This window comes from Bacillus rossius, chromosome 13, assembly GCF_032445375.1.
Source record: "Bacillus rossius redtenbacheri isolate Brsri chromosome 13, Brsri_v3, whole genome shotgun sequence".
Lineage (NCBI taxonomy): Eukaryota > Metazoa > Arthropoda > Insecta > Phasmatodea > Bacillidae > Bacillus > Bacillus rossius.
Window position 1 is genome coordinate 18,269,164 of NC_086340.1, and position 25,457 is coordinate 18,294,620.

Consider the following 25,457-nt stretch of genomic DNA (forward strand, 5'->3'; position numbering starts at 1 on the left):
TAAAAAGTTATAGTCAAAATAATCTATTCGTTGAGTAATAAACATATTTGAATTAATGAGTGCAAATAAAAGTAAACTTATCAATTAAATTGTAGATTTCATTTCACACCTCCTTTGTATCCATACAAAATAGTGATAATTCAATTAAAAATGATTCAATTCTATTCATAAAACTATGCAATAATTTCATCAACGTTTTGTTATGACGTTTTCACGTTAAACTATCGTCCGTAAACCGACTTTACAGACGACCAATTTTTTTTTTTTCAATGACTTCGGGTGAAGGTAGGAGGGATACACACTCCATAAGGACCCCCCCCCCCCCTTTTTTTTTTCTCAGCGTCGGCCACCGCAGGTCAAAGCCAGAACGTTGCCTGCAGCACCTCGAACAGAGTGAAGAACACGAGATGTTCGGAACGAGGAAAGAGTAGTTGGGAGCTGGCGGGTGGTAGTGGTGCGTCAGCGGTCAGCGGCGGTGTGCCACGCGCCCGGAGCAGACATCGCGGGAGATGGAGTTGGGTCATTCGACATGGGCGAAGAGAGAGAGAGAGAGAGAGAGAGAGAGAGAGAGAGAGAGAGAGAGAGAGAGAGAGAGAGAGAGAGAGAGAGAGGTGGAAATGCAGAAGGCGCCGGACTAGGGCTCGTCGGAACCGAAAAGCAGAAGGACGAGGAAGGGAAAAAAGGGGGGGGGGGGGATGTGGTAACGTGAAAGCACCACGTCAAGACGGGGCGGCCATAGGAGAGGTTCTGGCCTCGGCACCTGCGTTAACCTTTGACCTCCGAGGCAGCGGGGCGGCAACTCGAACAGCTCGATATGAACCCAAGAATTTTTTAAAATCCACACTGCAGACACCGCTGCTACAGCTAGCCAAATTATTTTGAAATTTGATAGATAACGCTAATACTTACAGTTAAATATCAATTTAAATGTTTATGACGGAATTAAATGTAGTATGAAAACTAAAACATGAAGATTTTTAAATGTTTTTTTTTTACGGTAATGTTTTCTATAATAACTGAAGAAATTGAAATTAGAAAGGATGGTATAGTCCATAATTTAAAGCAGAGCTGTCTTTCAATAAATAAAACCCTTTCAGCATTCTGAAATTAAGGTGTTGGAAGAGAGAGATTTGACAGTGTGAAAGCGCCTTTATCAATAGGCTTGTAATTTCGACGTACAATCAACGTAATCTAACCGAATCGGACCCTCCTATAGTGCCCGAGCCCCTGGATATCGACCCCCCCCCCCCCCAAACCCCCAGAATTTTCTTATACCACTCCTTTCTGATGGCTCTGTTCATCCATGCCTCTTTCTAGAACTTCCGAGAATTTTAGCTCTTAGCTGGCACCCCAGCCAACTCATGTGTTGAATACAACCACATATACCTCAACGGGTCTTAAACCGCTATGTGCTGTATTTACCCGGGCATTGCAGAGTGGAGTTTGACTTTGTTGTTGTGCCAATGCAATTTTTTTTTTTTGTTTTTCCTCTCCCCCCCCCCCCCCCCCCCCCCTTCCTTCCAGATGCGTTTCCGTTCGACGCGACGCAATCTGCTGGCGGTTCGCCAGTGCGTCTCCATCCAGACTTTGACATCCCTTCCATCCCGAACGCATCACGCGTGCGTGCGTCGCGTTTCGAAGCAACATCTCCTTCGTAGCTCGAAGCGACGTGACGCGTCTCTCGCCGGCGGTCGAGTTTCAAGGACTCGTGCGACGGGCGCGGTAGAGTTCAGTGCCGAGCGTGAAAAATACACAACTACATTTCTTGTCGCGAATCACAACATAGTTTCCACACCCCACCGCTAGAATTCGCTACCGGAGAAGCTTCGTCGAACTATCGAACAGACGTTAATTAAATGTATTGGAAATATTAAAAAAAAAAAAAAAATAGTAAAATTTAAAAGCTTATAATGAACGATGATATAAAAACAAGTTTTTTTTTTAAATGTTAACAATCCGGGTAATATAAATGTGGCAACAATAGTCGCCGTTTAATCTGTACCGCAAGCCCAGCGAGAGACCGGCGCGGCGGACCGAGAGAGAGAGAGAGAGAGAGATAGACGAGTCCCGCGCCTGCGCAGGTGCGCTGGCTTCCCCCACTCCTCCTCCCCCTCGAGAGCAGCACCGCTCGGCAAACAAACGACAGGCGCAGCGCCCGTCACTAGCCGTGTGGACGTCGCGCGGTTTGGGAAGGCGCTTCGCGTCGCCAGAGACCGGCATCTTCACAACACACAGCCGGCGAACAGGAGAGCAGACAGGTAAGGGACGCCGGTCTTTGTTGTGTTCTGCAGTCTCGTGTCACGTGACCAGTTCTGAGACGGCCTTGCGCACACTCCCCCCTTTCACCCCCCCACTCGAGGACGTTAAGTTTTTGTGTATTGTCGTTTAAGACCATGTAACGTGATTTTTTTTCTGTAGTTGGGCAAATGTTTTGAAGCGTAAGAAAAAAGCTAACACGAAGTCGTTAATAAATAAAATAAATATTGAAGCGGAAGGAGGGACATTTTCAGTTGTAACGTTGTGAGAAATCCTACACGTCGTTGTAGTTCTTATAACGCCTCACAGATGTCGCAGGGTGTCTATTGCGTGATTAGTTTATTCCAAAGTGGTGTTGAAATTACAAACAAACAAAAAAATTATTGTTCTGCGTGCTTTCTCCCCTCTCCATTACACACGACCTTGTCCTCCTCCGCCGCTATTTTTTTTCTTCTGTCACCAGTGTTTTGTAAACAACTTCGCGTGGCTGTCTGTGCTCCGTAATAAAACAACTCGCGAGGCTTCTGCAAGCGACGGTCGGGAAAACAGGCCACTCCAGTGGCACCGCGTCCGAGAACTCTCAAACTTAAAGACAAAGTTACACGACGCGGACACTAAACGTCTCTAAACGACAACTCTGAACGTTCAGAAGGTGCCATCGAGATATTTTTTTGTTTCATAACCTCGAACATGCTAGCAACTACTGCGTTTGCCATGACCGTGGCCCCCGCAAGGGTGGGGCTGGGTGGACCCCTGTGTCAAGGGCCCGGGCCCACCCCTGTTTATTTTTAAATGTTTAACTATTATAATTTTTTTACAAACTAAAAAAAAGGAATATTATTTTATCCAATTACATTTTAGAAGATATTACACACATATAACTGATTATATATATTTGTAACTAGTTTCATTTTTATCTTAGTGTGTGAAATGAATAGAAATACTTGCTGTTGTTATTTTAAAGTAAAAAAAAATTATAAACAAAGCGTAGCTTGGACTTATAAAATAGTAACCTTAATTATACCCTATATTTTCAGGTTAAATAACATTCTAAAAAGAGTGTAGGTAAGAAATAACCATGCAATTATAATGTAGCGCGTGACTGTAAAATGGGGGGGGGGGGGGGGGGGGGGGTGTCTCCGATCCTGGGTCCAGGGCCCGTAATCGAATTGGGAGGAGGGGGGGGGGAGGGCCGGCATGGCCATGACAGTAAAAATTTGTTTTCGGAAGTGTTTATCGCTGCTCGGTTATGCACAGAGTTTTTTTTTCCTTGGACGGTACCTCCCAAGATTACAACGGGGCTCCGAACTACGTGGTGAGTCTCGCCGGTGTTGTTGGGGGATCAAACCCAAGATCCGGGTCACGTGAGCGAAGTTCTGACAGTTTATCGTCCACGCATGTATAATGAAATCGAAATAGAACCGTATTTTTTGCAATGGTCTATATTTTTCTTAATAGTGACATACTTGTTGATAAAAAAAAGATACAGAGGTCGAAACAATAATAAGTTTTGTTTGCCTGTCGTTTTTTTTTACATCACGCAAAAAGTAACCAATAGATTTAGATGTAATTCATCACGACAGTAATAAATACATATCGTAAAGCAACGTTACAGATACTTCCCTCCTTCTCACTCCTTAATATGGATGAATATTAAACTATTCCCGCAAAACACGAAATTTCGTATTTAAAAGCTTAGCTCTAAAATTATTCAACGGAATCACTAAATACCACGCGAACGAGGAACTCGTCGGCACAGCTAGTCGGCAAATATAAATAGTTCAGTGTCGCAACCACTGATATTTTTTAAGGGGCTGCTTGCGCATACGTTGTCTTTCTCATGGGTCTCCTATGACCGCGACTGAAGAAATTATACTATTCATTGACCCCGAGTCAGAAGTCCGAATAATCCAGAATATGGCCACGTGTGAATTCTACTTTCGAGATATGTGCAAAAAACATGTTTTTTTTTTTGTTTATCTATGAAGACGGGGCAGAGTGGGAACTTTGTTCGGGGTCGACTGCCCCCCCCTCCCTTTTTTTCTCTCTCCGAAATTCAACCTTCAAAATTTCGAAAATTTCAAAAATCGATTCTCTTTAGATTTGGAGTGTTTCCGATCCAAGAGGCCGTGGCATGGTGTAAAATGTGCCCGGTATTCGACTATACCCCCTCTCCCCCTCGAGGGAAGGTCATTTGCTACAGATTTTTTTCGAAAGTCAGGAAAATCGAAGTGCGTTGATTCCAACATGCTTCCGTGGTCTTAGGGCACCATCGGACCACCATTAGGTGGGTGCCTTGGTGGGGTTGGGGGGGGGGGGGGGCGGCTATGTAACCATTAATTTGAGTTATGGACAATAACTATGTATTTGTGTATCCACGAGTCCAGGGAATAGTGGGAAATTTTCCCGAAGTCTACGCCTCACCTCTAGATGAGGGGGGGGGGGGGGGGGGTGGAAAGTAGTCACAAAGCTACAAACTACTGAAAATTTCAAAATTCGATTCTATTTAGATTTGTAGAGTTTCCGAGTCATTAAGGAATCTCAACTCTCCCCCCCCCTTCCCCCCAATTTCATAAAACAAAAAAGCGTGTTGTTTAATAGTTTTTTTTTTAATAAAATTTTATTTATGGTCTGTGCCGTGTTATTTTTTAGACGCAGAAGTATAGTGTGTTTGCATTTTGGAAACAGTTTTTTTAAATGACTGCATTTTGCGGAAGTGACTGTGTCCATAGACGGAGATCCTAGTTCATGTTCACTGGCACTTATCGGTAGAGACCGGAAAAATTCGCGGTATTCATTTCACGGTATGCTATAATCCAAACAACTGTACATTTATATTGCTTCTGTGATTGGCTTACAGTTTATCTGAAGGACGTTTAGCCAATGAGAAGCCTTCAACCAAAAAAAGTATCGAATCGAAAGCGTCCCAGTTGACAAGTGTCACGAGTCAATAGCCAATGAGCAAGTGGCATTTGCCTGAGTATGTAGAGGGTTGTGGAGTCTATCCTAAAGGTAATCGATAGCGCGAATTTTTCCAGTCACTACTTATCGGACGTGCTGAAGCAGGATTTCCGCAGTGTTTTTAGGCGGAACAATATGGCTATGGCGAGGTTGAAACTTCACTTCACCCACGTCACAACACGCCGTATCCTGACAGTTTGTGGCATCTGAAACTATTGCAGCATGTCGAGCGCGTCCAGCATGGAATAATCCACGCTATTTATTTATTTTTTATTGCCTTATTTTTAAGTGGCGAAGTTAAGGTGAACCGCATTGTCTTACACTTAACCACATACGTACACCTTACTAACTAGGTAGGTACATACAAAGTAAACCTGATAAATATTATAGCCTAGACATACCAAAAATTGGCTCAAATACATTTAAATAAAAACTGAATCAACATATCAGTACAAATATGAAAATAAGAAAAAAAATATCATTTAAGATACACATGAGCTACCTAAAGTATAATATATTAAAGCATATTATAAAAAGGACTTTTTAAAATCCACCCAATGCTAAAGTTTTAAGATTTAAAGATATTTAATAACGTAAACATTTATGTAAAAAACCAACGAAGAGACAAACAATATATATACACACACACACCAATACATTTTCTTACAGTAAATAATACATATACACGTACATTCACACACATTAAATCACACATAGTATTTTTTTTTCTGTTGTAAAAGTGAAAAGTAGGTTCGTTCTTTATTTTGTTTTCTGAAAGGTACGTAAGTTTCCCCACGGTCAGGCGACCGTAACAAAACTAAAAATACAAAAAAAAAATCTCAAGGTTGGTTGTATTAGGTCAGCGACATTTAAAACACTTTTGAAAAACGCGAAAAAAACTAACGAGACGTTGTCAGATGACTTTTTTTTTTTTTTTTAAATTTCCGATCGCGAAGTTGCACGAGCGGGCGGGCGGCGAGACTGACCGAGGGTTAGTGAAACTCTGTCCCCCCCCCCCCCCCCCCGTCATGTGACCCTGGCTACCGTCAGTCACGGACTAATGAGGAAGACAGACTTATCTCCTGAGGGCGTTCTATTCACCTACTCACGATTTCCCTCAACAAGAGTTGTCAATACCATGCGATGCGAACAATGACACGGGTGTTTTTATACGTCCTTGGAATTCAAACAGACCCACGTTTATTTTTACATGCTTTATATTAGCTTCACCTGTATGTTTGTCTGTCCGTCTGTAACTCTGTCTGTCCGTCTGTAACTCTTTCGACTAAGAGTGAGTGACTCATCACAGTAAAATGTCCCACCCATTTCATTACGTTCGTTAGCCGAGCGGTCTAAGGCGCGCGACTTCTGTGACGTTAGCTTTCGGATTCAAAGATCGTGGATTCTACTCCCGGCCACGCCGAAAAAAAAAAATGTTTTTTTTTTTCCCCGGTAAATTCTAATATTATATCCATACATCTAACTGCAAATGATTCGTAGAGACTTTACCATTTCTTTGTGACGTTGCAACTCCAAATAGTTATCTCAGATGGTAATAGGTAGTGTCGGTAACTCATTTCCCTATGATAATTATACATAAATATAGTTTAAAAAACTAAAAAAACATGCTTTTAAAGAATATCAAACTAAAAAGTTAAAAATAAATATAGTTTAAAAAACTAAAAAACATGCTTTTAAAGAATATCAAACTAAAAAGTTAAAAATAAATATAGTTAAAAAAACTAAAGAAACATGCTTTTAAAGATTATCAAACTAAAAAGTAAAAAATAATTTTAAAATTAAATTTATGAAAATAGTATATAAGCAATACTAGTATAAATGAGAAAAAAGCATGGGGCGCTTAATATTCAAAAAATATGGCACAAAGCGCCTCAAGCTTTTTTCTCATTTATACTAGTATTGCTTATATACTATTGTCATAAATTTAATTTTAAAATTATTTTTTACTTTTTAGTTTGATAATCTTTAAAAGCATGTTTCTTTAGTTTTTTTAACTATATTTATTTGTTGTTTGCTAACTTTGCTCAATTATTGAAAATCCCTACGGACAATCTTCGGACAGCTGTATACACACAACAATATAAGAACGAAAATGTATCTTTACAATAATATTTTTGAAAAGTGTGTCATTATATTATATATAATTAATTGGTGGCCAACATTAACCACCCTGTTAAACTTTCACATACTTTTTTTTTTGGTTTGTTACAGTACCTTTGGACACTGATAAATAATAATTTTTGCTTAGAGTTATCGGGGTTAAACTGTAATAAATCGCAGTGAATGCTGACTTTCCAACGAAGAATGCACATTAAATAAATGAATCGTTTTTTCGTGGATCCAGATAACTTGAGGCAGACAACTAGGCCGTATTCCGACTTCAATAATTCTATTTTCTGTTGTAAAAAAATAAATAAACACGCACGTGGAAGACAGGAGAGCGTTTATGTTCTGTAGATTTAAATACTTTTTTTTTGAAAGATTTTGACCAGAAGATTATTTTTTTTAAATCATACCTAAATATAGGGTTACCAGCAGAGGTGGCTCAAAATAGTTTTCATTAAATTTAAGATCCACATTTAGGCATCTCATACAAAGTGAACTTAATTTATTCGAATTATATAAGAACAAAAAATATTTCATATTGCAATATTTCCAGGAAGGAAAGTAGTGCCCACGAAGTTTACATATTTGTATGGAAAAAAAATTATCAATGACACATACCTCATTTTCATTGTCATATGTACATATACTTAGGTGTTTTTTTTTGGCTTCTCCTGAAATATTTCATTACTGGCACTTACCTCCTTTACATTGTCAAAACCTCAATTAACAAAACAATGGTCGACATTTAGATTATTTGTTGTTTTAAAAAGTTGTATTGAAAAGTTTTTTTTTTTTTTTAATTTTCCGTAAACGCAATCCCATAAACCCGTCCTCTAGTTAAGCCTCTCACAAACCTACCAGGGTCCCCGAAAAAAAAGTAAATAATAGTCCAGGGCCTCGCGAAACTCCAGGGAAGTCAATGGGGCATCGGGGACGGACGTCTTTGTTTCGTCTCGCCTCGGAAAGAGGGGCTTCTTCCAACTGCTGGGAGGTCGGGGTAAGGCGCCAGCAGTGCTGATAAAAGTCTTAAGGGCTCAGGACACAGCCAACTGTCCGGTCAGCTGATCGAGGTTAACGGGTCTGAGGCGGTGACTAATGCTGGGTTGGTTGGTGGCCCCAGCCGCTGGTCACAAGCGCGGCTCCAGAAGGGGGGCGGTGGGGGCGATAGCCCCTCCCGAGACCAATTTTATTGATTAGTGTATATTTATGTTTACTTAAATATTCAATTTCGTACGTTAAACTTTTATCTCATCAAAAGTTGCATGGAGCTACCAAGGTTCTGTATTTGAAACCTGTAATTTGTAAATAATATTCCAAGGCCAATATCTGACCACTTTCATTTTTTTGTAACTACGACCTTTCTTTGTGTGATAGCCCCTCCCGAAAAGTCATCCTGAAGCCGCCATTGGCTGGTCATTGCCGAAGATCTAATACCTTCCCGATCGAACAAACAGGGAGCGATCCCTAGCAGTTCTGTTTTTCTTAAAAGCTATGGAATATATATATATATATATATATATAAACCGAACTGGAATGGTACCTACTCCCGCCCTAACCTATTAGGGCGCACATGTTGGAGGGGAACGTGAGAATGCCGGCCGTAAGGTCGGGATAAACTGCTGGACTTAGGGACTGGAAAAATTCGCGGTTTCAACGACCACTAGGATAGACTCCACGATTCTCTATGTACTCGGGCAACTTATCACCTTGTCATTTGCTACCGACTCGGGACACCTGTTTTGCTGCGATTCTTATGATTCGATACTTCTTCTGTTGCGTGTTTGCCATCGGCTCAGAGTCCTTCAGGTAAATTGCGGTCCAATCCCCGACGCAGCATTAAGCCTTTGAATATATATACTGTATAGAAGTCGCCAGCCCAGGTTAAAATTTCTAATACGGTTTTGAGGTAGTTGGTTAATTCACCGCCGCAATCGCCACCATCTCTAGGGCATCGACTTGTGGTGGTCCCTAGCGGACAAGTGTCGAACTCTTCAAACACCCCTTCCCTCTCCTGTTGAACGACCTCGAGCTGAAGTGAATGATAGGTGGGGGGTGCGGGGAATGACAGCGGGCGACAGTGCTGCGCTCTAACGTGTAAATAACAACTAAGACGATACAGGGCGTTACGGCAGCGTACTGCAGAGGTGAAGTTCCCAAGCTGCTCATCATACGCTTCTGAAAAACGTAGAGTAAATCCTATCCACTCGCGACTTCTATACAGTATATATATATATTCAAAGATTAAGCTAAACGAGTTTGGATTCCAGCCTGTCTCGAAAGGAATCCGCGAATTTTTTTCCGGTCTCCAGCTGGACTCTTGAGGCCGGGACGCTGGCGGCGTGTACTCGGCGGCTCGGCTGCGTTCCGAAACTGCTTCAGCTGACTGCGGGCGCCCGGCACAGGGTCTCACCGCTGCGCTATCAGACCTCGTGTCGAGGTCCCTCGTGGCCCGGCCAGTGCTGGCGGCTGGGCGATAACGCGGCGCTCTTACACACATATACACACACACACACCGAGAGAAAGGTTCGTTTGCCACAGCAAAATATTTGTTTATATGTACGAGGAAATACATTTATTTTGTTGATTCAAAACAAATATTTTGTCGTTGGAAAGATTTTGTTGATCCAGAAAAAAATGGTTTGGTCAGTTTTAACTGTATGAATATTTTGTTAGGTGTAATGAATCAATTTTGTTTCTCACAAAAATTTGGTTTGGCCAACAAAATATTTTGTTACAGGAAGTAAATATTTGTTTCGCCATATATGAACAAACATTTGTTTGATTCAAACCAACCTTTTTCTCCGTGTACTAGCCGTGTGCCCTATGGGATTTCACGACCCTCATTTCTGACGACTTTCCAACAAAAAAAAAACGCCCATACAACAACTGACTTTTGTTCATAATCAGAAGCCTAAGCACCAATTTAAATATTTATAACTTTCAAAAAAAAATGACAAAAACCTTCTTTATCAAAATGTAATAAGTAGGCATACAGATCACAAAGCAAACTGGGAAGACTCCTAAAACTATGATTTAAGATATTTATATCCCCCCCCCCCCCCAAGTCGGCCGATTTTGATTAAATAAAAGCCTTACATGTTTCCCCAAGCTACGCTCAAGTTAACCTATAAAAACACTGTGATAATAGCTCCAGTAATTTTGGAGATTAGTTTGTTCAAACAGACAGTAATAGTTTTTATAAAAATAGTCTTATTGTATTCTGTGTTACGCTCCCTACATCACCCCAATCAGATCCTTGTTTTTTTTTGTAATTATTTCTGTTTTTAATTTTTTCAACTTAATTTTTCTATCCCCTAGCCGACCCCTTGGTTACGCCCTTGTCACGCGATACTTTGTCAGGTGATTGTGGAGGGAAATGGGCACAGCTGATACTGTTATTGAGAACTGTCGAAATCTTGAGACGAGCTGCGTTGCACAGACTTCACTCTTGGGGTTCTGTGTGTGTACCTTCGCCTTAATATTCTTCCGTCATCCCCTCCGACTGGCAGCTCGTGACCTTGAGCTCCACGTGGTTCGCAGTTCGCCTGATACAGCCTTATCGGCGGTGGCCTTGGAGCTGCAGGGGGGGGGGAAAGCCGTCGAAATTTGGGATCGTAGAAACATCAAAACTGGAGCAAAGCACAGAAAGTCACTCAAGTGACACTATGGCCGGGTATTTCAAGAGACAAAAATAAGGTTTTTTTAGGTGTTGAATATGCAACACTTGTACACTAATTGCGTTTCCAGTGCACGATAGGACACGGTCAGTCCCTTGTTTTTTTTTAGGTAACAGATTTTTGACGTGACAACGTCCAATAAATCGATGAACGCCGGCTGCACGCACGAAAAAGTGTTCCGTTACGCACATTGTTCCGTTACGCTGTATCCCGTTACGCTCATTGCACGCTTGCGCCGCATCTATCTCTCTTCCACTCGATTGGCCTATGCGTCCGAGGAGAAGAAAGACAGCGGCAGCACACAACTTACATCTACACGTGAACTGTTTCGTCGACTGTTTATAAAGTGAAGTGAAAAGTTAATGTGGTTTTCATTGCTTATTACAACAACAATTTCGGCAATAAAGGTTAATTATTCTTGCATTTTAAAAAATCTGATTACTAGTATAATTTCAAGTATTTATTCTGTTATTATTAAAATAAAAATGATTCAATTTTATTCATAAAGTATGCAATCATTTCTTCAACGTTTTGTTATAACGTTGTCACGTTAAACTATCGTCCGTAAACCGAATTTACAGACAGCTAATTTTTTTGTTGTCCCATCCGTTGCCGATCTGTTGCTCAAATTCCACACATGCGCAGGGCTCAATTTCTCGTTGATTTCATCCGGACGACGGACCCACTTTCTGGCGCCATTAACTCGCATATATTCATTTTTGAGATCATCGGGGGATGTGCCAAGTGAAACTTCATGATAGCGAAACTATCCTGGGATACATTCTGTACACTTCTTTGATGGTCATAACAAGAAAAGAAAAAATAGCAATTTAAAAAGTACTTGTGAAAATTAGAAAGGCGATTCTATTTTTTTTTGTGACGGTGCTGCTATCTATATTATTGTTGCCACGAAAAAAACTTGTTTCGATGGTTTCGAAACGTCCGCTAGAATGCGCTGAAACTAGTTTATAGCCTCGCGCAGGGCACAGTTTATTTAAACGACTGCCTATTCGTTACCTTACTGGGATTCGGTTTTGGACACATTCTGGAATACGGCCCGCGAATTAGGTCACGAATGTGTTCCAGCAAGGCAGTGCTCATTTGATACCTTACCGTAACGTCTTGGAATACAGCCCTTATGAACGGGAGTAATATTACAAAAAAAATCAGTCAAGTGAAGCTAAAAAATCAAATTTTGCCATTTATTAACTACGCGGCGTACTATCAGTTTCAATTAATCCAAAAGAAACGTTTCACGTTCTTTTAATGATTCTTGCATTGGGGAAAACATTGATTTAAAACAATTTCGTGGACATATTGCCTTTGCTTGTTTGCACTAAATGTCTGTTTAGTCTTATCTTTGGGCTCTCTGAACGTCACTCTGTCCAAAGTTGTTGTTTTTATTTATTAACCAGGGGTGGCTTCAGGGGCACTGGCTATTTTCTCTTTTATTGTCATTTTTGTATAGTTTTTCTGTGAAAAATAACGAGAGAATAATTTAATTTATATTAACATCTAATTTAAAGTCATTACTATAGACCTGCAAAATTCGCGGATTCATTTCGTGATATGCTACAATTCAAATAATTATACCTTAGAGCTGCTTCTACCACTGGTTCACTGTTAATCTGGAGTAATGAGGGCCAGTTAGAGACCCTCACTCATAGAAGTGTCGAATCACAGACACTCGGTCGAGACGACTCACAAGTCAGCAGCCAATGAACAGTTGGCATTTGCCCGAGTGTGTAGAGTGTAGTAGAGTCTATCCTGGAGGTTATTGAATCCGCGAATTTTGCAGGTCTCTAGTCATTACCTTCAGATTTCAGTTGAGTTTTCATAATTTCATAATTATAAAAACCTTAAAAGTTATAACCTTAAGTTATAAAAGTTATAACCTTAAAAGTATAATGACGCGATTGTACAGGAATTCGATCTCTAGCGTTAATAAAACTGAAATTAATAACATTTCTAGAATGAACATAAAAAAATTCTTAAGTTAAAACATAAGTCTCAAAAGTTATTTTTTTTTTAACTTTTTCCTGCCTTTTTATTGGCGGGCTATTCTGTACCGCCCCGGCCCCTATCCAGAGCGATAGGGCCCTGAAAAAGTAAATGGCTCTAGATGACAGGACAGCCACTGGTATTAACTGTTGTTATTGCAACTGTGTTCGTCTGTGCTATAACTTTTTTCTGACTGAATTGCTTCCCCAGAATTCTCGGTGATGTCTAGGCATTTACATTTTGACTTCAACTGAAATCAGTTTTCTCTCTGTGTGCTTATTTATTCATTTTGGTGTCTAGTCTTGAAGTATTTTCATGTCAACTTGTATAAACCAGCTGTGGTGTGTATGTGTGTCCACGAAATTGTTTCAGATCAGAAAAGTTTCAACTAATGTTTAACACTATACACTGTTTAAAAATTGAATTGACTTAAAAGTGCAAAATTATGTTTGAGTTAGCCTTTTGTAAGATGTTACATTGTGTATGATTTTAAATATTTTTATTTAAATTCACCTCACTGTATGGCAACATGCCTAAAATAAATTCAAATGGAAAAGTTACACACTTAAATAAATTATTATATTCGCTTGTGTGGAATTTATTGAAGTTTTTCCTGAAGGATTAAGCCAAGGTATACAGATTTAAGTGTAAAACATTAATAATGCACTTGATCATAATCGTACTGCCACATTAACTGAAATCATGTATATTACGACGTCAAAGTGTAATGAAACACTCTTCATTTCTTTCAAAAAATTCACTTTTTTCAAACATTCATTTCCCCAAATTTGGTATGCGGCAAAAGTTAGCTCATTCATTCCACACATTTTACATGATTGGCAACATACATAGTACAGTAGTTGATAAATTTCAAGGAGGTAAGTAATAAGGAGCGAGTTAGCAATTTCTGCCTTGTTAATAATTGAAGCCAAACTGAGAATGACATGCCACCCTCCTTCCCATAACCGAAGCAAAACATACATATGTATTTTTGTAATGAACTTCAATCTAATTCCTTGCTGGTATGTGTTAACATCCTTAATGAACAGGTCTCACTTTCATGATGGCATTACTGCAATCATCTCTAGCGAGTTCCTTTCAAGCTATCGAATAAACGTCAAGCAGCCTTCAGAAAGCTACGGCATCCTTTGCTAACCATTCGCTAACAAGATTGATTTTATCTTTAGAACAAACATCCACTCCATAGACTAATATCTCCGCGCCTTCTCTATGGTATGCGTTAAGGCAGGAAATTTTCGCAAGTGTATGAAATGTTTAGCAACATAATGCAAATGATTTTACGGGATAAATAAAGGAAGCCTTAATTTATTTTATGTGTAGCATCTTAGCTTTCGGAATACGGTATTTGGAAAAAGTAATTTCTTGAATGCAACGTTGGTCAAATGGAACAAAAATGGCACGAATCAAAGTTCACAAAGCCAAAGGGATAGTTTATAGTAATAACTGCTTTATGGATTTTAACAAGATTTTTAATGAAAGTCGCTGTCGAAAATCAGGTTAACAGCCCGAGTTTAGTATTTTTTCGAGTATTTTTTAATTTTTTTTGCTTTAAAGGAGACGTTTCTTTATGTAGTTTAAAATTTCGGCCTGCAAATAAACTGATTCAATAGTTGACGTAGTTGCTTCAGCACTGATCTAGCATCGTGTGCGTGCGATACGCGTCAAGAAACGTGGTAGCGTAATTTTTTTTTATCACGCTCGGAGTTATTGTAAAGAATTCTACGTTAAAATTTCGTGACCGAGTATCGTATCATAAGTGTGTTTGCAACATGAGAACACACGCGTTTGCTCGTCACAGTGGTTGGATGTTGCAACATCTATGGCGAGCACTGAAAGCAGGGGCGCAACAACAGGGGGGGGGGCAAGGGTATTTTGTCCCCCCTCTGAAACCTTGAAGTGGGGGCAAACGGGGGCAAAGAAAGTGCTGTGTAATCAATTTTTAGATAGTAAAACTGCTTAAATAGCACCATTTTCCACCTTGAAATCCAAATTTTCCCGCTCCAATAGGGGGGATCGATGATTCTTTATAAAAAGGTATATTGCCCCCCTTTTGGAAATTTAGTTGTTGCGCCCCTGACTGAAAGACTCGTTTTATTTTAATATATAGGTATATATATATATGACACAAATTTGTTTGTACTCATCTGCCGGCGTATACGATGTCAATAAAAGGTATAGGTACGGGACAGCTCGCGTTAGAAATAGGCATCTAAATATAAGTTTACGGCGGCGGTAACGGAGACTGTGCCGTTTCCGTGTTGTTTATGGCGGCTTCCCAAGGGGGGAAAATCGCGAACATCTCGGAAGAGGCAATAAAGCCGGTCGCACCTCCGAGGAGACAGAGGGCAGTTGAACACATTGCGCAGTTGAGCGTCATCCAAGAACCTGTTGGTGGGAAAGAGGTGCGCGCGTTACGTAACTGTTTTGTTGTTTTTGTCGGGCAGAAACGCATTACCTTAATGACGCGCGCTAACCCACCGAGCGCACGCAGGAGGAACCACAAGGGAGATTGCGCTCCGCCATATCGGATTAGCCAAGCCGTGACCCGCGCCTACAGAATAATGCACACAGGTTAATTTTAGCTTCTCCAATTTTTACTGTCCTGTTGATTAGGTTATATTTTTTTCGAGGGAATCCTTTTCACATAAACTTTCGCAAAAGCAAATCCTTTCTTTCCGACGGAAGTCAATCGATTTTGAAGACGTGCGCATTTCCGTGAAAATTGTTCCCTATGAATAGGGACCGGAAAAATTCGCGGGTTCAATGACCTGTAGCATGAACTCCATAGTTATGCGTACTCTCGGTCAAATGTCACCCACCCATTGGCTGCTGTCTTGTGAGACGCCCCAACGTAGCAGCCTGTGATTCGATAAAGCGTTGGTTGGGTGTTTCTCATTGGCCCAGAGTCATCCAGGTGAGTTGTGAGCCAATAGCAGAGGCAGCACTGAGGTATAACTATTTGTATTTTAGCCTATCGCGAAATGAATCCGCGAATTTTTCCGGTCTCCACCTATGAAGCTAAGTAAGTCATGACACGTTGAAGAGACATTTGCTGTTCGCTGTTAGCGTCAGACTGGCGTGAAGAAATGGGCAGGTCTAGAGCAATCCTCTATTTATTGTTCAATGAAAATTATTTTATATATTTAGATTTTTTTTTAAATAAATACTACTAGTGTGTGTCCTCGTGCCGAATAATCGCAAAGTGATTTTTTTTCTCTCTTAAATAATCACAAAATGTAGTACAAAGTTATTTATCGTGAAATAGTTATTGATTGGGATAAAATAAAAAAAAATAAAAAACTATTATGTATGTTGTGTATTGGATGTTGGTAGAAATGGGAGCTCACTTTATATTGGTTGCACTTGATTTCGAAAGAAAAAAAAAGTGTTTCTATTGTCATATCTCCGGCTCCCGTCATCGTAGCAAGAAAATATATACACCAGTTTTTAAGCCTAATGCAAGCTTTTAAACACAAAAAAAAAGATTAATAAATATCGATGTAGTAGTTTTTGCGTGATGCTCGAAATAACAAACTATGAGACATAATCAATAACAATATAGAAATTCAATTAAAAATAATTAAATAATAAACTATATTAAACTAAAAAAATGTAACCATTCCAAATTTAAATGGATTAATTACGTGGGTGTTTCCAAAAAAAACATTTCAGTTCTTATTTTTATTAATATATTATTAAAATGCTTATTTTTCAATAATTTATCACAAAAATAATCTTCATAGGTTATTAAGAAAAGGAAAGATGAACAGTTGTTTATTAATGTGTAGATTAAAGTTATTTTAAAGCTTCATGTAAACTACATTTTATTTTTTAATGGTTATATGATCAGGAGGAAGCACGAACAATTAATTTGAATCACCAACTCGAGAAAATGCTGAGCACAGCTGGTCATTCACCTTCTAACTCCCAAGTGGACAATAAAACGAATTAATTATCCAGACCGGTGGTGTGCAACTGGCGGCCCGCGGGCCACATTCGGCATGCGGCATCGTCACGGGCGGTGCGCAAAAAGAATATATTATGAGAATAGTCTTTGCTCGCATGTATGCAGAATGAGTCAGAATTCAACCGACAAACTTCAGCTACATACTCATCACGTCAAAATAAGTTGATCACATCTATGCAACTTGTGGTCTGAAGGGACACCCATAGGTATTATTATACAGCTTTGATTAAGTTTTAATTGAATGAATTTTTACTACAAAAAACTGCGAATTTTGTCGCTGTCAAAAAAAATATTTCATTGAAATAATTGTAGTTGGTAATGCATCACAAAAATATGAGAAAAATAAAGGTGTTAGCTCCAATTATTTCAATGAAATACTTTTTCCACAGTGACAAAATTTGAGGAGGTTGTAGAATATCATTCAATTAAACATAATACAGACGCCCTTAAAAACTTTATTATTAACAATAAAGATGTTCAGCCCCAACGTTAAAGACTTATACCAGCCTTGGAAAGGACTTTAGACCATAAGGCGTCATATATATGTATATATACAGTTATAACCAGGCAGTGTTTAGGAGCCATAGAATTCTCACGGACATAATGAAAATTTTTTATTTCTATTCGTGTAATGGTTATGTTCATAATGTTCAATGTATATTCTATTTATATATATAATTTTTAAATAGAATTATTAAAAGGCTTATTTTTCGTTACTTCATCACTAGCCATGTATTTTATTTATTAGTCACTGTACATTAAATATAATTTTAAAGTAAAGCTGTAAGGTAATATTAAGATTGTTAAAAATAAATTCGAACGTGTTGGTGATGAATATTATTCTACCAAGATAAAAACAAATCTTAAATATGACGTCATTTGAGACACTATTTCCAGTGTTGGACGACAGCAGAAAGCAAATCAGGACGGCGAAACAATCCTGAAAATTTCTTCTTATTACTTAAGTCAATATTTGGATTGTTAGACGAACTGAACAGCAGTCTGCTATAGAGAAAGTAAATTATATACCTATAAACTTGTACTGGAGCATGTCTCTGAAATGCGCATCAAATATAGAGCGAGAGTAATGGGAAATTACGAATGAAACAGTAAGGTTAAGATTGCTAGAGCTGTAATTAAAAAATACTGCTTCGCAGCCTCTCTTTTCACACAGTTGGAAAGGACGAAATAAAATACTCAAAGGACGTCTCGACATGGCCCAATGCCCTGCTAACTGGAGCAGCGATAAACGGTAGTTTACGATTTCCGGGGGTAACAAAAGAAACAAAAAACAATCGCTTGCTTTTATTTCGTCGCGGAGGGATATCCTTGACACGAATATTTAAAAGAAAATTCTTCGTAAGCATTAAACAACAATTTTACTTACAATATAAACATTTGTAAATAATTTATAGTTAAACTATTTTAATAAATAAACTAGATAAAATATATGCAAAAGAAAGTATATTATTAAATAAATATTTCATTTCAATACAAGAAAAGTTCTTCAAAAACGAAAACGGATCTATTTTGAGATGTGAGATAACTGTCACATATATTTAGAAAGCTTGACGTACCGTTTCGCATTTTGTATGATTGCATATTCGTTGAACAGCTGTTCCGAGAAGATATTTTACACTTAATTTCATTTTACAATCTGAATTGCTTGTACTTTATAACATACTAGTTGTGGTACCCAGCTTACAAAGGGTATCTACGGATCGAATGGAACGGAAATGTGTAAAAACGGTGCTGCCATTGGTGGCAGTCTCAAAAATCTCGTGATTCATCCGAATACATTAACTTTCGCGGACATTGGTGGATGTAGCCCTACTAAGCGCATTGGTGTACCAAAGTAAGTTTCATATTACAATTATTCTTTAATACTTTGTGCTATAATTTATAGTCATAAAAATATATAATGACAACTAAAAAATTCTTTAAAATGACGGAATTACAATTTTGAAAATCCTTAGTTAACATTTAAATGTAGATATAGCTCAGCGTTCATCATACTGTAGACTCACAACAAATTGTTAGCCTACAAATATATTCGACGTCATGTTGAATAAAATAATTTCGTGAATAAATTTTTCATGTTAAATCTTAAATGTTCATTCAGCTTAGTTAGATTAAGGTTTGTTTGTAGGAAATATTTACAAACAGATTTCTGTCTTTTAAGCTAAAACAAATATGTATACTTAGCCTTATAACATTTGTTTAAAAATGTTTCAGGTTAATTTAGTTTTGATGTATTAATTCGAATGCATTTTCAGTTTCAAAAATACTTAAAAGATAGCGCCGATTTTGTAAGGCTTTAGAGAACCAACAAAACGTTAAATATCTTTAACGCCATGTTTGTTCCAAAACAAGTTTCCCGGCTAACAAATTATAGGTAGAGACCTGAAAAATTCGCGGGTTCATTTCGCGATGGGCTAGAATCCAAATACATTTGCCTTTCTTGCTGCTTCAGTGATTGGGCCACAGTTTATCTGAAGGACTCTGGACCAATGAAAAACGTTCGACAGAAGAAGTATCGAATCACAAGCTTTCCAGTTAACACGTGTCACGAGTTAGTAGCCAATCAGCAGGTGTAATATGCACTAGTACATAGAGGATCATGGAGTCTATCCTAGAGGTCATTGAACACGCGAATTTTTCCGGTCTCTGATTATAGGTATTTTTAAAGTTGCAACCATATCTTGCTATGACGATTCAAGTTTACAAAATGTATCCCCAGGTTAGTTTCAGTCCCATCAAGTTCAGTTTTGCACACAAATAAGCTTAGTACATCCCTCGATGTTCGCGAAAGTTAATATACAAGGGTGCATGGTGCCTGGCTCCGCCATCTTGACGCCTTCGGCTCGTGGCACAAATGCGCATTGGGGTTTCAACCTGCTTAATTTACGTTACGTAACACGCGCTTATTTCGTTGCATTTCTGGTGCATACTACAGTTTCACCCTCAACGTGCCTAAAGAAGCATTACCTCAAACTTCGGTCTAGAAGGAATGTGCACAGGTTCAGTGTTGAAGCATTTAAATGCGACGAGTTCGGTACTCCTATTGGGGAAGCCTTCATTTCACAGACGAGAGAGCCACACCCGAAGTTGCCCGAAGTTCATGCTCACTTTTTTGTTTACATATCTTTAATGTAGCTATCCTAACCAAATCAACCGTCCACAATGTTTTAAAGTATTTATAATGTAGCTAACCTAACCTAATTGACCATTAGTTATCATGAGTTACAATGAACAAAAAAAAAACCAAAGATGCACGATCGGGAGTTTGGCTCTCTCGTCTGTGTAAAGAAGGCTTCCCCTCCTATTGTTAGACTAGCCCTGAGTAATCAGTAGTACCATCTTGTTAAACAGAATTATAGCTGGGTTAACAAAAAAAGTGGGAAATTGTTTTACCGGTTTTTAATAAAGTAATACTTTTCGTATATATATATATATATATATATATATATATATATATATATATATCACGCTCGGTATTATTTTAAAGAATCCCACGTTAAATTTGATATCCGAGTTACGTTATTTAAGTTTATTTGCAACATGACAACACATGAATTTGATCGTTACCGAGGTTAGATTTTTACACATCATTGGTGAGTACTGAAAAAGTTTTTTAAAAAATATGTTGCCTTTAAATTCAAATTTATTATACAAATACCGTGTCGATATGATGATAAAGATAACTACACAAAGTCGGGGAAAACATCTGAAAATTATATTCACTTGAACTTGCACCTATAGTAAGAGAAATTTTTTTGTGGTATTTTACTATTCCCGATTAATTCAGTAAAATAATTTTGATACAACGGAAAAAAAATTCGCGGTAGTTGTAGAACATCATTCAAACACAATCCAGACGATCAATGTTCTATCTTAAACTACTTTATTTATTATTTACAATAAATATTGTGGTTCACCGCAAACTTCCAAGACTTATACCAGTCTTGGCAAGCAATTTATACCATAAGTAGCATAGAGGTTTTCAAATTAATTTGTTGTGATGAACCTGCAGCTGTAGTGTGTATATATATGATTGATGCATATGGAACGTACGTGTGTACCACCTATATGCGACATGCGACGTGTGCTGATGCGACATGGTTATTTAGTTAAATCTGTAACAGTTTAATTCAGCGTGAATCAAGAAAGAAGTCCAGTTTTTTTCTCTCGGTTTTCAGTTACAAGTAGGCAATTTTTATATGGTAAGGATATACACAATATGTCCTTAGCGTCCAGCCCAGAACAGCTGATAGGCCAATTAATTACGGTTCTGAATAAAATAAAAACGAAATTTAAAAAACTTCGTAGTTTCGAGTAATATGAATTTTTTTAAAAAGGTTTGTAAAGCCCCACCCTGCACCAAATTATTAGCTACTTTGACTTAAAATCATAAATAACCATACTGTTGATATAAATTCGATATGAATCAAACATGATTTACTTTTGGGGAAAATAATTTCTTTGCACAGCTTACACGGAAATAATTTTTAATCGTGTAAATTTGACTATTCACTCTGTAAAAAAAATTATATTGGTAACTTGACACGTTAATTTGCTTTGTTTAGTCATCTTTTCAAATAACTCACTAAGCTAGCAAAGTAAATCTTTTACAGTATGAATAGTCATATTCATACGATTAATAATTTTTGCCACATAAGTGTTCCAATTAATTTCCCCTCTAAAAGTATACCATGTTTTATTCTACATACGTATTTTGAATTTTTATAAATAGTAGGATTATTTATGATTGCGTAGAAAATTAATTTTAATCACAGTATTTAAAAATTTAGTTTAGTGTGGGGATTAAAAAAGTTTTGGGAAAATTTCTGTAACGCAAAAACTACGACACTTTTGAATTTTGGTTTTTTGATCACAAAATATAAGAAATCAACAACGAGAATTAGGTCTTAGCATCACGTTGACATCAGAGTAATTAGAGCTCTACTACAAGAGGATTAACCACTACCACGTTGTTTAATTAATTTTTTTGGTTGAATCCTTCACAATTCTACGAGAACCTTGTGACTCACGTACTAAGAATGTACTGATAGTGGAGAACGCAAACGGCAAACAAGGCACAAGACCTTAAAGACGCTGTCATGCTGCTTTCACGTTCAACACCTTGTGATAAAGTTGGTAAATTTGTGTTGGAACATTAGGACGTCACCGAAAACGTCACTAGCGCCGCTAAGATTTTGTTGGATGACTCCTGTTTTCATCAAATATTTTGTATACGTGACTGGTTGTAAAATATGTTGGATGTTTGACGGACTCAGCCAATCAGAACCTCGCCCAGCGAAAACGGAAATGGCTTGCGTTTACGTATTGAGGAATTTTAAAAATGGCAAAGGACACGCGAGAGATCAGTGTTGCAGTAAAGTTAAAATATCTAAAAAAATATTATACGTAAAAAAATTTGACTATAACTTTAAAATATCGCATTACATTAATTTTACTATGCCACGATTACCAATATGATTTTAGGTTTGCAGATATTAAAAAAAAAAAAACCAAAAACATAAGTTCAACCTAGCATTATTTGAATTTTAAAATAAAATTAAAATTTAAAAGTTTAAAATATCTCAGTCCAATTTGATAGTGTGACAGGCTTTGAAACATGTTAGAGGTCATGTATCCAACCTTTTTCGATGTAGGTAATTAAAAGAAATTTACGTCCAATATTACTGTTCCGACTTTGTTATCAAATATAGTTCGGGATCAAAGTTTAGCAGTGTGACTGGGCCATAAAAGGAGAGATAGGAACAAAAAGTTGAAATATTTATTGCAACAGTTTATCTTTTGATATTGATAATTTTCATGCATTAAGACAGATATCCTACATTGAGAGTATTTTCTGAGGATATGAAATATTGTTTACTGACAATATAATTACAGTTGTGGTCATTCTCAAAAATTAATTCAATTCTAATTTCGCAGGGGAAACTATTTTTGGCAGCCACTTGCTGTTAAATTTAGACACTCCAATACGTTAAAAACTGTGCTTAAACGAATACCAAAATATTCAATATTAAACTTTGAAAAATAGTTATGGCCTTATAACTGTTGAAAAAATGATGGTCTCTTTCGGTTCATACACTGTATTTTTTTTGTAAATGGAAAACAAATATTTATGTGATATTACAGTTATTTGTACATTTGTACATTCACATGAAAACAACTGCATCACTACAAAATGGTGTTCATAGTAAAACTGGGTTTGGATTCTTATCCGAGAATTTATGCTTTGTGTTGTTCCAAAGTTATTTGTAAACCGCTTCCTGTAAAGGGTTTCCAGTATTAAATGCGCACATTAAAAAGCATAATAAAACGAAATTAAGTCAAATTATTGAATACTAGATTATCTTTTCCATGGTTATAAAAAAGTTCTTGAATGAAACATCACTTAAACATATAAAACTATTTGCCAATTTTCGTAAGAAATACTCAGTATTATTTTGAATAACGTATTTCATAAATGCAAAAATAATCATAGCATATCATTGTAAAGAGTTACAATATATTTCTTTCTGGTATTACAAACTATTTCTTGGCGACTGGTTTCGAAATGAAGCTTTTGTAATTGCACAGAAAACTATTTATTCTGTGCATCTCTCCGCCTACCCGGGCACACATACGGTGTGCAGAGTTTCGGAAAAACAACGCGATTTCAAAACGACTCAAGATATCCTGTTTACGTAAAACATTTAAGAGTTCGCTGAGGGCCGAAAAGTACTTTCGATTTCGGATTAAGTTTTTTAATTTTTAGAAGAGTTAAAATGGCTAAAAACGCATGTTTTCGGAGTAATTTTTAGGCGTAAAACAACCAGTACAGATTCTTGAAAGCAGTTAAAGGTACTTGCATTAAACATTTATCTTCATTTATCCGCTATATAATGTTTCGGTCACCGCTCAAATTCCACAGTTATCCTGCGACGACGAGAAGACTGCATGCCAGCTTAGAGGCTACACCGCGCTAGAAGCACCAGCGAGCGTCGCGCTTATCATCCCGCCTCACTAACACACACACACACCCCTGACGAGGCACGCAAGTCTTCTCGTCGTCACATGATAACTGTGAAATCTGAGCGGTGACCGTAACATTATAAGGCCGAGAAATGAAGATTAATGTGTAATGCAAGTCCCTTAAGTGCTTTCAAGATTCTGTACCGGTTGTTTTACGCCTAAAAATTACTCTGAAAACACGCGTTTTTTTAGCCATTTTAACTCTTCTAAAAATACAGTTTAAAAACTTAATCCGAAATCGAAAGTACTTTTCCGCCCTCAGCGAACTCTTAAATGCTTTTCGTAAACAGGCCCCACTCGGATATCTTGAGTAGTTTTGAAATCGCGTTGTTTTTCCTGAAGCTTTGCACACCGTCTGTGTGACCAGGTAAGCGGGCCCTTTAAGTGCTTTCAAGATTCTGTACAGGTTGTTTTACGCCTAAAAATTACTCTGAAAACATGCGTTTTTAGCCATTTTAACTCTTCTAAAGATACAGTTTAAAAACTTAATCCGAAATCAAAAGTACTTTTCGGCCCTCAGCGAACTCTTAAATGCTTTTCGTGAGCAGACCCCACTCGGATATCTCGAGTAGTTTTGGAATCGCGTTGTTTTTCCTGAAGCTCTGCACACCGTGGGTGTGCCCTGGTTGGCGGGGGCCTTAAGAGCCCGTCTACAATAGTCCGAACCTGTGCGTGGCCCGTGTCATCCGAATGTGAGTGACGTCACATTGTCTCACCGAAAACTGCCCTGTCCACAATTGCGATGTACGATGTCCGAATGTATTGATTTTTTAAGTTGTCACCCAGAGCGCAGTAAATGTGCCAAACCAAATGTTTTTGTTTATTGTTTTGATGCTTTGTAGTTTGAGATTGAACTTATGAAAGTTATGTAAGTTATAAGTGACTTACAACATCTTCCATTTCCTTCAATAACAAAAAAAAAAACAAACACCACGTTTTCAAACGGGAACAGGAAATTCAAATATCGCGAGTGTTCTGTTCTTTTTCTGTGTCCGAAGTACACAGGTTGGGACGAGAAGTTCAAATTGACGAATGTCTTCGGACCAGGTAGGTTCGGACCTTCGCCCCCACTTGACGCATGACGTCAGAAGGTCACGTGGACCAATCGGCGAACGAGTGTCCTTCGGACACAGTTTAGGACACAGCTATTGTAGACGGGCCATAACTGACGTCGTGTGCCAGCCCCTGCGCTCGGGTGTCGGGCGGCGAGAACTGCGCAGTTTGTAAACGGAAGGAACCGTGGCGCGAGATCAAATCGTTTCCCGCCGCAGCGCAGGGTGGAGGAAGTCGTTATCACGCTGCGGTCCTGGCGCTGTTTTCTGCGATAACGTTCCAGCCGGCACAGGCCGTCGCGTCGTCGACTCGCAGTGAACATTAATTTATTATTCATTATTTATTTCGTC

The 25,457-nt window shown here is 38.2% G+C and overlaps 1 protein-coding gene across 2 annotated transcripts in view; it reads left to right on the forward strand.

The window, feature by feature from the left end:
* Positions 1-1,935: 1,935 nt before the first annotated feature.
* LOC134538301 (ras guanyl-releasing protein 3-like) overlaps positions 1,936-25,457 on the forward strand; it is a 224,174-nt gene continuing 200,652 nt past the window's right edge. The window contains exon 1 of one of the 2 annotated variants that reach the window (XM_063379494.1): positions 1,936-2,258. The gene's annotated coding sequence lies outside the window, so the exon portion shown is untranslated. The remainder of the gene's footprint in view (positions 2,259-25,457) is intronic. The other variant, XM_063379495.1, reaches the window with a different exon arrangement.